The following is a 14,763-nucleotide window of genomic DNA, read 5'->3' as shown; positions in this document are numbered from 1 at the left end:
AGTTTGTGAGGAATCGCTGGCCACCAAGGGGCGTAAGCAATTGGATCGTTTGTTAACTGGTGTAAATCGGGTAACTCTAAAGTTGCCACGAATGGTAACTGTTGATTCAGGTTAGGTGAAGCATACCCAGGGTACGATGGAATTGCCTGAGCAGTTTTCCTTTGCATACCAGCATAATGCAATTGATGTTGGTATGACTGATACGGTTGGTGGACTTGACCACTGTAAAGTGGTTGATTTTGACCGTTTTGAATGTATGGTTGTCCACTGTTCGCAAAGATCTGCTGCTCAGAACCTTGGTATACTTGTTGGAATTGTGGTTGTTGGTATTGCACCAGCCACGGTTGTGAAGCCATGCTCTGTTGTGCTATACTAACCGTCGGACCAAGATGTGGGGTAATTGTACCCGTTTGGACCTGTTTCGCTCCACCAGTTGGCAATTGTGGTTGAGTCACAGGGTCAAGGGGCTGTTGCATTACAACCTGAGAAATCTGAGGCTGACATACAACAGGCATCGTTTGAACTTGTGACACTGTTACAATAGCTGGTGTTGTCGGGATGTTCGACATAGGTACACATTGTTGCATAGAATACACAACTCTTGGTTGTTGGGGTAGTATAGGTACCCAACCACTTGTCGTAACTCCAGTATAACCTGAATACTGTTGTGAACTCCCGTATGGATATCCTCCCGGAGGGGGTAATGAAAGGGCATACTGCCCCCCATACGGTGGCAATCCGGAACTCAAGGGGATTGTTTGTCCTTGGGGACTGGATTGCCCAAATTGACCTCCAAATGGATCAATCTGGCGAGTCTCAACATAAGAGTTGCCGGATATTATTCTGGAGGAACAAACTGGAATGGACCACACTGTCGAAATAGTCCCTGGGTGGACTCCTTCTAGCGGTTGTGAGCTAGTCGGGACAGATGGTATGCCGACAAACATTGTCGGGGTGACGGCAGGGAGTTCTGCTGTCGCTGTGTCATTCGACACAGTCCTAGATGTTGACGGTTGTTCAGACATTTTGAGTCTATCCAAGAGATTACCTAGCGATTCTACAGGAACTTCCACTGGTGGTAGACTAACTTCTGATGTCGAAGGAAATAGAGTGACCCCGACTCCAAAATGTGTTGGAGTACTTGCTTGCGGATCTTCTACAATTTCCTCTATCGCAATCAAACCAGGTGGAAGGGGAAGACCGTCAGGTCCGTAAAATATTTCTGGTGCCGAAGAAGGGGTTGAATCAACAGCGACAGATGTTTGAAGAACAAGACTCTCTGGACCGGTTACAGATGGAACTGGTTCAGTAACACAAGTGTTTGTTCTCAGACTAGGATCAGTATCACTGTCCCTCTGTGGCTGTTGAACTTCTTCTGTGGAGGCAGGGTTTCCAGAAATGTTTGGAGTAACCGGAATCTCAGATGTTGTTGGAACACTTGTTCTAACTTTGATAGGAGATTTCGAACCGGTTAAACGAGTTCGCTTTGTCCGTACTATTTTCGATTCCGGAGACAAAGACGGTTGACTCGTAAGCCTCCGCGAACGACGGGGTTTCAATTGACTTTCTTCCACGATTGCGGATTACTTGATCAACCAAAATACAAAAGGGGAAAGTGTGTTTCCGAATTGAATGAATTTTTTAGACACTTTAGACACAACTTGCTTTTTCAATTTTAAAGAGTCGAGAAAAAGCTAAAGATGACTCTAGTCTCCTTCGATGTTTTAACGAGCCCGAAGTGACAAATGCTCGGATGGACTTTTTCCGTTATAGAGTCTGAAAAAGGCCAAAAGGAATTGCTCTGGAGTTCTAGGTAGAGGGTGTGCCAAACTTTTCGCAAAACCGCAGAATACTTTTTAAGGTACGGGCGATCAATCTTCCTGAATGCTGTGTTCAGTGCATTGCGATCAGTAGGGCGGCCGACACGGCTTCCTAAGGATAAAGGTTTTATGCCTATAGGGGTCTCCCAATATATACTCGACGGTACGTGGGAGCACAATCCGTACTGGCGCTATCGTCCCTCAGGAGGAATCACCCACCATCAGCGAGATCGACAGTCACCAGGCTTTACGACGCCGGAACACGTCTCTAGCCTAGACCTCTATGTTGTGCGTTAAGTTACAAAGCGTTGTTAAGTTCATTCAATTTATTTTAGGTTGATCTTTTTAGAAGTTTGCCTTTTTGGATCACCACGAGATGTATGATACAATTCCTAAATGCAGTCTAAAGATGATAAGCAAGCTTTTATATCTTTTCAACAATGAAAATCCTAGCTACAAAGGGAAAAGAAAGACACCATCTTTTCTCAAAGAGCAATCAGCACACTCTAATGCACTTTTCCTAAATCAAGCATGCAAACTATCAAGATGCAAATGCACAATGCAGGTGTTTGTTTTCCGCTTTATTAATATTGATGCCTAAAAAGAAAGCTTTTTGTACAACTTTGAATTTGCTTTTAAATGACAAATACAAACAAGTTTACTTTTTCGAAATCAGAAAGGGTAGAAGAGAATACAACACTTTATGACTTTCGAAATGAACACTTGTTTCGACACTTAAAAGAGACAAACTCAAACCAAAAGCAAAAGTAAATGTATAATCAACTGTAAACAGCCAATGAACTCTCTCCTAAGATCACAATCAACAGATCTGAATCAAGGGCTACAGGATGATTATTTCACTCTTGCAAAGGAAAAATGTAAATGACGCCACAAACACATAAAAACACTCACAGTCTTTTTGTACAAAAGGAGGTGGAATTTAAGCAGAGAAAAGGAGTTATCAGACAGGTACCTATGCTGGTTACAGGCTGCAAAAATCAGAGATCAAAACAAGGCAAAACAGAGCAGAGAACCCCAGTTGCACAAGGCCTAACTGGATCAACGCACCCTCAACATAGAGGCTTTGACATTCAGCACAGGTAGCCTTCACGGGACCTGCGTTGAAATGCAGAACCTCTTCACAGAGTCTGCGCTGAAGGAGAAACGAGAGTTCCTCACTGGGTTCTGGGTCACATTTTGCTGATTAATCTACGGTTTCAGGCCAAATAAAAGCAACAAGCAAGGTACAATCAAAGGGATGCTTTAAGGGAGGACTAAGATCTATCACAAAGGATCATCAAATCATTTGTGAGTCCATTGTTCAGATCATAGACAAATCCAGTGATTGGATCAAAGCAGCAGCTGTCTACTTTGCATCTGAGAATAGCAGATGCAGTTCGATTGTTGCTGTTGAGTCTATGAAACAAACAATGATAGAGACACAAATAAAATGACTAAACAGATCTCCCCAGTGGAGTCGCCAATTTGTTGTGGGGAAAAATGCCTATGCAGGACGATCCTATCCACCTAAGGTGTGACAGTGCCTTAGCAACAAACAGAAACAGCTATTCTAGTATTCTTCCTTTATGAATTAAGAATGAAGAGAGATGGATGAACTAACCGGTGTCTTCCGTTTGTCCCTCGATCCGATTTCTCTTCTCTTTTAGAGTTCCCATCTACTTGCCTTCTCGCTCGTCCAGCTTCAACAAGTCCCTGCAAGATCACAAGAAGAGAACACTACACAAAGACATAGATTCATATTCATAACTAGTTCAGGATTAGAAATAAACTAAACATACTAATGCAATCATACATCAAAGATACATCAGTATATAGGAGAAACCAAGATAGCTTTATTGATGAATAACAAGGTTCAGGAGGAGATACAACCAAGAGAGTTCCAATCCAGCATCTCCTTCCCAGCAAATGAAATTCCTATCTTCACCTCCCTTCAAAGCATTAAGCACCCAATGATTCCAGTCTCAAACCAACATCAATTCTTTGCAATAACAAAATTCCAGCCTCTGGATCTCATGGAGGAGAGATCCATATATAGATGTTTGGAGAGAGGATGAGTCAGCTTGAGATCTTACTAGTGTCCTCTCCCTCTGTCAGTTCTTGCTTCCACTTGGAGACTAAGAGCCTCTTACTCATCATCAGTCGAATTCATTGAGGCAAGTGTCATTGGAGAAGATTCTGGAAGCTTCCAGGGTCTTTCCACCTCGTTGAATGAACTTGCCATTTGTCATTTCCCGCTCAGCGCACCCTGGTAGTGCTTCTACCTGCGTTGCAGTGCACCTAGCCAGTGTAATCTCTGCATTTCAGCGCAGACAGCTAGTGGAGCCTCTGAATTGATCCTGAATTGACTGTTTCTGAGTGGTTTTTTGGTGGAGAACTTCTGTGAATTGCTGTGGTTTGTTAGCCTTGTTCCTCTAGGGGTAGGAACAACATGTTCAGGGACTTTGGATCCCTTGGATTATGGACATTTCATGCTTATAGCTGTAAGGCACAAAAATGTCTATAACACATAAGATTGATCCAATCTTCATTTCGTGTTGTGATCTTGTATATCTAATCCAAGTCATCATCACTTTCCACAAAGTTGCGAACATGTTTAGTATAACGCGCTCCTTTAGCAGGGTCTAGTGGGACTACAACCATGAGCAACTTCCTTTCAAACGTCATTTTCTGCTTCTTCAAGTTGATTACCGCGTCCATATCAAAATCCCAGTCAATTCCTAGTAGCACGAGGTACGGGTTACTATCATCCACTATTTCAACGACTTCAAAGTCAGTTAGCATGCTTGTGCCCTCATTGTTCACCGTTATGCCATATAAGTGCCCCATCGGAATAATATTTTGTTGATTTTCCATGCACAACTAAATAGGGGACCAATGCAGCGCAGGTCTCCCCATCATTTCCCATGTCTGCTTAGGTAGGACATTTGCATCAAATCCCAGATCCAAGATTACCTGGTCCATTTCATATTCTCCTATCTGTGCAGTCAGCCTCATCTTGTGCCTCGTTTGCTTCTTATTCTTAGTAATTTTCCTCATGGTGCGATGTTTAGCGGGGTCTTTTCTTTACTTGCACACTTATCGATTAACTCTTGCAATCCTTCTACTGCTTTCTTATCATGCAGTAACTTCATACAAGTCTTTAGAAATGTAGCTAATACCAAAGGATCTACCTTTTGTGTCGTACTAGTTTCTGGCATTTTGTCCTAGCTTCTTGAGGTGGAGGCCTCAACAAAGTTCTTCTTTGCTTCCATGAAGGTATCTTTAGCGCGATTAAGATCAAAGTCTACTTCCTTCTCAACAGCCTTATGCACCCACCCATCATCCTCAAGTTGCTTGCCTTTATCTTCACCAGTGGCCATACCACTCCTTGTTACTATATTTATCCTTTGATCTTCACCGCGGGGCTCTGCCCTCATCATATGAATGTTTTGCATAGGCTGCTGGGGTTGCATCTTCTTTTCTTTAATTTTTTCCATAAGGATTGGACATTCCTCTATCACATGGTCAAATTGTTGAAAATATTGACATGACAGATGCGTGGGGTTTGTGCAATCTCGCGTCAAGTACCCTACTTCGCCATAGTTATAGCAAATTACCTGCCCTTGTCCTCGATTAGTTCTGTCCCCTCTTCCTCATCCTCGACCAGTTCTGCCCCCTCTTCCTCATCCTTGGCCTTGGAATCCTCCACGCACTTCTACTGCACCCTGATCCTGAGGCCGAGTTTCAACCTACATTTGGTAGGTAGGGGTTCTTTCCATCATCAACTCATAACTCCTACAGGGGCATTCATTATGTCCCACAGATTTATAGAAATTTCAAAACAACTATTGAGGGGTTTGTACAAAATTCTGTAGTAAATGGAAATTATCAGTTGTGTGTTGCCATGTAACCTGATAGATAGCGCACCACAACGTAGCTCCCGTGCTTGACCCAAAATTATTCTCTGGTTTCAGGGGAACAAGACCTCCTCCAATAAGATAGTTCTTATAAATTGGGAAATGGTCTTTATCGTGTCCATGGCTCTTACATTTCAAACACCAAAATTCAACGTGTACCTCTGGTTGGGCTTCCTTTCCTTTCTTCATGATCTATAACTCGAAGTGTAGGCTTTCCAACTGTGAGTGAATCTATTACACTCAAAGATTTGTATCCTATATGGGCTAGGCGTTCAACCTCATCGAATCTCTAAGGCTTTAGCTTGCATTGCTATCTTTTGTTGTGATAGAGGCACTCTCAAGTGTGGAAAGAGTGATGCTATATACTATTCGCGATGCTGGGAATCTGTAATCACCATATTGGCTTGCCTGATCAGGAATTTCAGCCTTTGATCGAAATCCCAAGGTGTCTCATCTACCTTTTGTCAAATTTCTTTAAACTCAGTTACCGGCTGCGCCTCTGACTTAGGCTTTTTGAACTCCTTGTTTAAAGCTTGCTGGGTCTCTTCCAACGTCGCGATGGGGTTATCAGTGCAATACTTAATGTACCATGTAAATGCTCGATCTTGTAAGGATGTGACCATTTGTTCTTTCTTAATGCTATCATCTGTAATCTATTGTACCGTCTATAAAACTTCTGTGACAAACCAGAACTGTTCGGGATCTTCGCTCCATACTCCTTTAAAAATCAAAATCTTCATCGTGTTCACCATGTTGAATGGTGGTAGTGGAGGTGGAGGAAGTGAAGGTGTAGGCATATGAGGTGGGGGTGGAGTGGGTGAGTGAGGTATCCTCGGGATACACTGTGTAATTAACTGAACTGCACTTTGCGGTGTAGTCAACACGTTCCTTCATCATCACTTGGAGGGGGTTCAATGAGTGGACTATACTTTGAGCTTTATCCTTCATTTCTTATAAAGAATCTCCCACTTTGCATAGCCCCAAACATCAAGGTAAATGCATAACCCTATTTTCACATAAAAACATTTTAATCCAAGTCTTTAATGATTTCAAGTACTTACCTCGTGATCCCTTCAAGAGCCTATGCTCTGCTTCACTATAGCTGATATTTCTATCAATCGCGAACTCAGTCAGAAAACTTCTAAGTGTGAGATCAATCCAATGATCCACAAACCACACTATATTTCTTCTTTATGCCTCCAGATGTCGCACCAGTTCAGGAGTCCACACTATAGGGACATTGAGCCACCACGTCCCTTGACTATCGGCCAATTTATACAACCACTCGTGTAATTTGTCAGGGAAGAAACAAAAGAATGTGTCTGTTTTGCCTGTGTACAAATATCTTTGCAACCACTGCTCCTTGGATAATTTAGGGATCTTGTTCTCTTGAGCTGTGAACATGTGCACATTTCGGTCAATCCACTTCTCAATCTATTTCTTTGTAGGAAACCATTTATCACACATATCTTAGATAGATCCCGGCCCCGACAATGAAACCATTTGTTAGTTTTACTAGGCCTGACCCAGGTTCAAAGTTAATCGCTCCAGTGCTCGTTACTACCCCCCCTTCTTGTTCGGAGTTACGCCTCCCCTTCAAGATCTGAAACTTCACCACTCTCCAGCGCAGACACAGTGGTGGATAAATGCTTACTCTCCTTTCTGAATTAGCCCGTTCAAACTCTCCTTATTGTCGAGCTTGCTTGCCTTTTCTTTTAGTCGAGCATGATCAAACTTGCCTCTCCTTCTTGTTTAGTCGAGAACGCTTGCGCATTTTACCCACCCCTTAAGACAAAAATCATACCAACTTCCATCAAATAAGACTCAGGTACAAACCAAGACCAGAATCAGGTGGTATACTAATAAAATGATGATGAACAGTATCCAGACCCACCTTCAGTTAGTCCTATGCTTACCCAACTTTCACCAGTATGACTCTCTCTCACACACTCCAACCAAAAAAACCCTAACTGTTATCCCTTTCGGCAACAACTTGCATAGTGCAGGATGCAGTCTCACCCAAAGCAGTGTTTGGGGATGCTAGAACCATGTTTCTGCATCCAGAAGCTGTGTGATAGGTAATCTGAAGCCCTCGTAGCTCAGATATGATTTCGCGCAGATCTATGTCTTCTTATGGTCTAGTACTGTGACTATATGAAAACGGCTCTCGGACCTCCATGAAGGTCTGCGATCAGACTTTATCGACATAAAAGAAGCATAATGACAACTTTCACATAGTAAATACTAACCCTAGATCTGTCATCACACAGATCTACCCGATTCGAACATAAATCATAACATATTTAACTTTTACCTTCACAAAACCAAATCATTATTTATTCCATGCATAAATATTAAAGATTTAACATAATCGCGCATCAGTTACAATTTACTTCTTGGAAAACATATCATTAAGAAGTAATGCTTATGTTAGATTTCAAGCTACTGTGGAAGTTTTCTGTAGCATGATCCAGATTACCCATAGTTTCTAGTTCATTCTGCCGATGTTTCAAACCCCAAAGGGGGTCCATCATCAGGACAAATCAGATAGAAAATGAATGAAATATTATTGAGAGATTAGGGTTCTTGGTTTATTTATATCCAGGTCGCAAGGCTCCCTTCTCTCAATAATCTTTCATTCATTTTCTATCTGATTTGTCCTGATGATGGACCCCCTTTGGGGTTTGAAACGTCGGCAGAATGAACTAGAAACTGTGGGTAATCCGGATCATGCTAAAGTAATGCATAACCTGAACAAAAATAAGAATAAGACACAAATGCAAGATATTTGTTCCAAAATTAGTCTTTATTATATTCAACATTCAAATTACAAACTTTTCCACCCTGCGCACCCAGCTGCAGGGGCCCGCGCACTCAGTTACAGGATTTCCAAGGTATCCGTGCACTCAGTTGTAGGAGCCTTGCCCTTTCACCTAAGAACATGAAAACAAAGCTTTCTTGCATTAGCACTTGCCAAAAACAATAATATTCTTATTAGTTACTTCTCTAAACTCGCTATGACTCATCTATATATAGCATTTCTGCTTACAATACCATTGCACGTGGCCTATGGGTGAGTCTCAAAACCGACCTATTACTTACCCATACACGGGTCTTAAGCCCCTTTTACTCCTACTTATATGTGCACTCCGCTTCCAAATTCCACGTAGACTTTACATTCTTTACAAAATTATATTCAAAAATTAGTTAAACTAACCCAAAATTGACCCTATCCCAACCACTTCCATCCTTCTTATCAGAGTCAGTCATATATCATGATTATCACATCACCAACTTGAAGATGATGTACCTACATGACTTAAATGGAAAGTACAACCAAAATTATAGAAGCATGAAGTTAGCCATATCAAAATATTATAACAACATAAGCATTTAGACTTTACAAACATAATTAGCAAGAGACTATATTTCAACATTTTCGAATTCTTTCCCAGATTTAGTTACAAACCCTAAATCATATCAACACCTCATCAAGATATCAAACACATTATATCTAGGGTTTCAATATTATTTCAATGACATGGAAAGTACTCTCATATAGTAAACCCTAGAAATAAATCAAATCAATGAATCTAACAACTTCCAGAATTCATATGTTAGACTCCTCACTAGAATTTCGTGCATGAGCTTCAACAATCAATTCCAATCACAAATTAATCAACATCATGACTAACATCTACTAGGGTTTGATGTAACCCCTAGATTTCCATCTTCAAATTCTCATCAATCACTATATAAATTCTAGATGGTTATACATACTACAAAATTTAACTACTATTAGGGTTTAACTGCTAAAGCCTAGATTTTCCAAACATCATCCTAGACCATCAAACTTTAACTAGGGCTTAGTTCCAAACCCTAGGACTAATGATCATTAACACTTAGGTCAATACATATATCTAGGAATTCATCAGCATATCATAAACACATCATATCTTAGGCAATATTAATTTGTTAGACATATATCGACCTAGAACAAGCTAGGGTTTCAACCGAATGAACACATGACTATGGTTTCATTCCTAGGAATCTAGATACATAACAAGGGTTTTTCTTATAGACCCAACCATACCCTAAAGATCTATGGTTTCATAACACAACAAAGAAAACCCTACTATTCCAAACTTTCAAAGGTTCAGGATCTCAGACAAACATCATTTTACCCTAACAAGTTAGGTTTTCATGATAATACCGAAATTCCAAACATAACATCATCAACAAAACTTCAAATAGCATTTCCTAATAACCCTAAGCATTTTTAGGGATTCAAACATTAACATTAAGATACCCTTATGTTAGGGTTTTCCAGAGAACATGTCTAGGGTTCTATAAAATCAATTAAGAATATGAGGAGGGGTAGATTTATCAAGTGATGAATCACCCAGAACAAGAATCATTATGATTCAAGGCTAGACATAATGATTTTAGTCATGTAATGAAAAATTTCAAAATAAGATAAAGAAAATTTTATAGTCTAAGACATACCTGGAGATGTTTCTTGACAAAACTTGTAGGAAGTGTAAGCCATAATATTTTAAACTTGTAATGCACACTTTCAAGCAGAACATGTGATACAAGAACATGATTTCATTCCTTAAGTTATATTTCCTACATAGCTATGGAGGATGGAATTCTATGAAAACTTATTCTTTCTTTCAATCAAGGACTTTTGCTTGGAATCCTAGATTACTGGTAGATTCTAGAGGGAGAAGATTAAGGTTCTAATATGTTATCTAGAGAGTACAATATTATTCCTATATTAGATATAAATAAGGATCATTAATAGAAATCTAAAAGCTCATAAATGTACCTTATGATTACATACCTTCTTTGGCTTGTTGTAAATGCATCTTGTTAAATACTTACTTGGTTTTTCTTGAGATGGTACCTTGTGCTTGAGCTTGATAGATCTTTATAGGCAATTGTACCAAGTTCCATCCCTTCTCACTGTAGTGAACCCCTCACACTATAGTGACACTGAACCATTGTGGTGGCACTGAACTCCTTTTATCTGTAGTTATACAGAGATAGTGATTGCACCAAGACTATGTCATTATAGTAACACTGAACTATGGAAGCATAAAGAACCTATTCGATTTCCATGTAATAAGACTGAAACATATTCCTTATTTGAACTTGTTATCTCTTTTATTATTCTTCACTAGATTATATCACTTCAATGGAACCAAATCCGATTTCTTTGTCACCGTTAAGGAAACGAGAACTTTTCTTTCTGTGTTTGTATCGAATTGAAGAGATCATCAATCAATCCGAACTCCTCTACTGTAAAAATGTTGAAATGTATTCACTGAACTTGTACTAAATATGGTTACTCATTTTATGAAGTGACCGAACTATCTCACTATGCCTTTCAGGATGCTTTTGAATTCCTTTAGACTTGAAGTTTAATGCAAATGCACCTAAGTGATTTTCAAATTTCCTTTTGACCATAGCTCTGATACCATGTTTGAAATCCAAGGAGTTTACAGTTAAATGATTCCCTTATTAATGAAATTAACTTGTGATGTTTTCATTATTAGCATTAGATTCCTTAATTATATTTTCTTATCATCAAGGTTAATGCCAAGAAAAAAATAGAAGAGAACACAAGATATAGGCACGATGATAGGGAAAAACCTCCCTTGGGGGGAAAACCCAGTCACAAATTCTTCCTTCAATAGATTCAAGATGAGATGACCAATACCCTTACAATTTAGAGTTGAAACTACCTCCATCCTGTTAGCGCTTGAAATTTCACCTCAAGCTGAGAAAGGTAAACTTCAAGGCAACATCAAACCACTTAGCCTCGTAGCTAGCCCTACGGGGCAGGAGAGGGCTCTCTCCGGTCTATCTCAGTAAAGATCTTAAATGGGCGAGATGACCAATAGAAAAACACTGATTTTAGGCTAGTAAACTGATCAAGAGGTTTAATTTGGGATTTTTAAAGTTTTGGTGGAAAATTGGGGAATGGCAATTTCGGGTGCGGGGATTGGACACAGTTTTCGCAGGGGGTTCTTTGGGGCGAGGTAGGAAATAGTATTGATGCCTTTGATAGAGATGGATGGATGAGAATGACTGGTGAGGAGTTAAGGAGAGCAAGCAATAACCTTGAATTCCCCTTAAACAGTTGAAAACATTGATATTAAGCAAACTTAAAAGCGGAGCATGACAGTCATGAATTCTACTTTAACACTTCATTTGCCTAATTTGCAGAAGGAAAAGTAAGGAAATGATTCACATAACACACTTACAAGTACAAAGAGAAACACACCATCAATACATGTGACCACAAGAATCCCAAAAAGGACTGCAAAACCCTGGTCTTCCTTTGCCAAAAATTGCAGAGATACAATGAATAATACAATAAGAGCTTCTCCCTCAAGAGTCCAACCTTCCAACCATGAAAATGATTGAGAAAATACATAATATAGGCAAGCCAACCTCTTCCCTTGCCTCTAGGGGTCGAGCTCATCCTTCTAGGAGCTGTTTCAACCAATTCTAAACTGAGCACTAAAATCTAGGTAGTCAAAACAACTTGCCTCTATAAGCTAGGAAACCAATTCATTCATTTAATTTTCACCTATTTCATGAATGAATCTTCTAGAAGAGATACATAAGTGTAAAAGTGTCATAAAATTACATTATTTACATCAAGGAGGATGAAAATCCACTCCAAAAAGTCAAACATGGTCAAAACTGCGTTTTTCTGCACTGTACACTGAAATTTTGAGAAATTTGCGTGATAGGTCGCGCGCCATTCCCTGACGGGTCGCGCGCCTTTGAGGGCACGTTTGGGGCACTTCCAGGTGTCCAAATGAGGCAAACGTAGGCTTTTTGGAAAGGTCTGGATGTCTACTTTCCAAATCAACTGGAATTTCTGAATTTGGTGGTCATTTGCCCCTCCAAAATTGCAATCTCCCAAGACTGCTTTCTGTGTGTCAAAAATGTGGCAGAAAGTCATTTTTTGCTTGTTTTTTGACTTTCTGGAGGCCCAAAACTTCATAAAATCTCTTGGAAATGGGTGAGCATGTGTAACTTTTCATGAAAAATCCAGAAATGCTGAGTTTTCCCGGAACGGAGTAGCCAAATGAAAGGGTCGCGCGGGGGGTGAGACCCATTGAGGGGACAAAACCTGTTTTTTGCACAAAAAATTCACAAATGACAAAATTTTCTCCAAATTTCTTGAAATTTGGGCTGGGAGTCCCCAATCAAGTACCATGCTGATTCAAAGAGGCTTTGGCCAAAATGTGGAGGGGATCGGGCCTTTTCCGTCATTTTAGTGCCTTGGCCAACCTCCTTGGATCCGGCGATTGTAATTTTGACATTTCTCTAAAACCATGACACCTGTGCAAAACGTGAAAGAGGTTTGTCTTCTTTGGCATGTTATGGACAAAAACCTCTCTCAGTTTCCCAAAATGCATCTTTTATTTCTCTGAAACGGCTTTTGAGTGGAACTTATCCCGATGTGTGGAACAAGGGATTTTGTCGAAATGAAGCGAAATGAAGGGGATAAGAGGCTTCAAAATTCTTGGGGAAATTTTTGGGAGTGGGGAGGGATGTTAGGAAGCAGGGGAAAGTGGAATCTCAGAGATTGAGCGAGGGGAAGGGGTCCAAAAGGGCAAAACACAGGCCACACCTAGAAAATTGCCAGGTTGTAGCTAGAAACTAGGGTTTGTGCAAAAATGAGGAATTTGGGGGATCTCAGTGATGGAAAGTGTTTGATAAGGTACTTTAAGGATAGGGGAAGGTGTATGAACATCAAGATACAAGTTTTTCCGATGATTTGACCGTCCAAGAGAAATTGGCTTCAAAACCCTAGGAGAGGGAAATGACCCTGCCTAGGCGCAACTGAAGCATGAACAAGGTGTGAAATGACTCATTAGACACTGGCATGACAATGAAAACCCTATGAATGATGATAGAATCAGCTGAATAGTGACATAGATTGGCATTTGGGCAATTTTAGAAGGAGTGAAAGCAAAGCCTAGACCTAATGCCTAGTGACCAAATTTTGCTTGAAGACTCACTGAAATGACAAAATTTGACCTTGACACTCTGAGACCACTTTGTAAGAGCATATTTGATCACTGCAGGAAGGCTGGAAAGACTGACACTAACACATCCATCAAGTCATCCTTGTCATTCTTCTTCATACTTTGATCCTTGCAATGAAACTAAACTTATCGTTGTGATAACAATAAGATAACACTAAGTTTACATCATCGAGATATTCACCGTGGTAGCAATGAGATAGAACCGAAGTACATCACGATAATATCACCGAAATTTGATCATTGTAGTAGCACTGAAACTGTGATAGAAATAACATCGAGCCACTATGATATATAACTGAATTGTCTCCACTGCAATCCTAATTCTATATGAAATTATCTTTGAGATCACCCAAACTACATTGCAGTATTTTCTGAGATCTGAGTTAGTAATATGTGCGACATCATCGAAACTTGTTCTCTAAAATGTGATCTTCTATTCTCTATTCTAGCACAAAAATTTATTCTCTAAAAATCTGAACTTTTTTTGAGTTTATGCAAAGTTCTTATGTTGGTTTATATATTAGTTCTACCATTAAAATTGAACTGACATGACATTATGAAAGATTGTGTCTCCATTTCAGGTTAGGCAAACATGTAGGCCGACTAGTAGGCTGACTTAATGAAGACTTGTTTGAGGCTGAAAACAAGGATTATTTTGAGGAGGTTCATGGTGATCAAGGAGACTTTGATGGAAGAGTATTTGAATAATACAAAAATTGACTTTGACCCAAATAAATAATCCTAAAGCCTACACTGGAGGCTTTACCTATAACAATTCACCCAAGGATGAAACCCACGCTATAACAAGTCAATTCAATAATAATAAAAACTCTTTTTGTTTTTGTTTTGACTAATATATTACATTTTGACTTCAAGTACAATTATGAAGACTGAACCTAGTTACTTTTTACAACATACATGAATAACAATCCAAGGTAATGTTGATGGTGT

Source organism: Pinus tabuliformis, chromosome 7 (genome assembly GCF_031772625.1).
Source record: "Pinus tabuliformis cultivar Carrire ecotype Pingquan chromosome 7, CPIR1, whole genome shotgun sequence".
Classification (NCBI taxonomy): domain Eukaryota; kingdom Viridiplantae; phylum Streptophyta; class Pinopsida; order Pinales; family Pinaceae; genus Pinus; species Pinus tabuliformis.
This window is presented reverse-complemented; position numbering follows the sequence as displayed.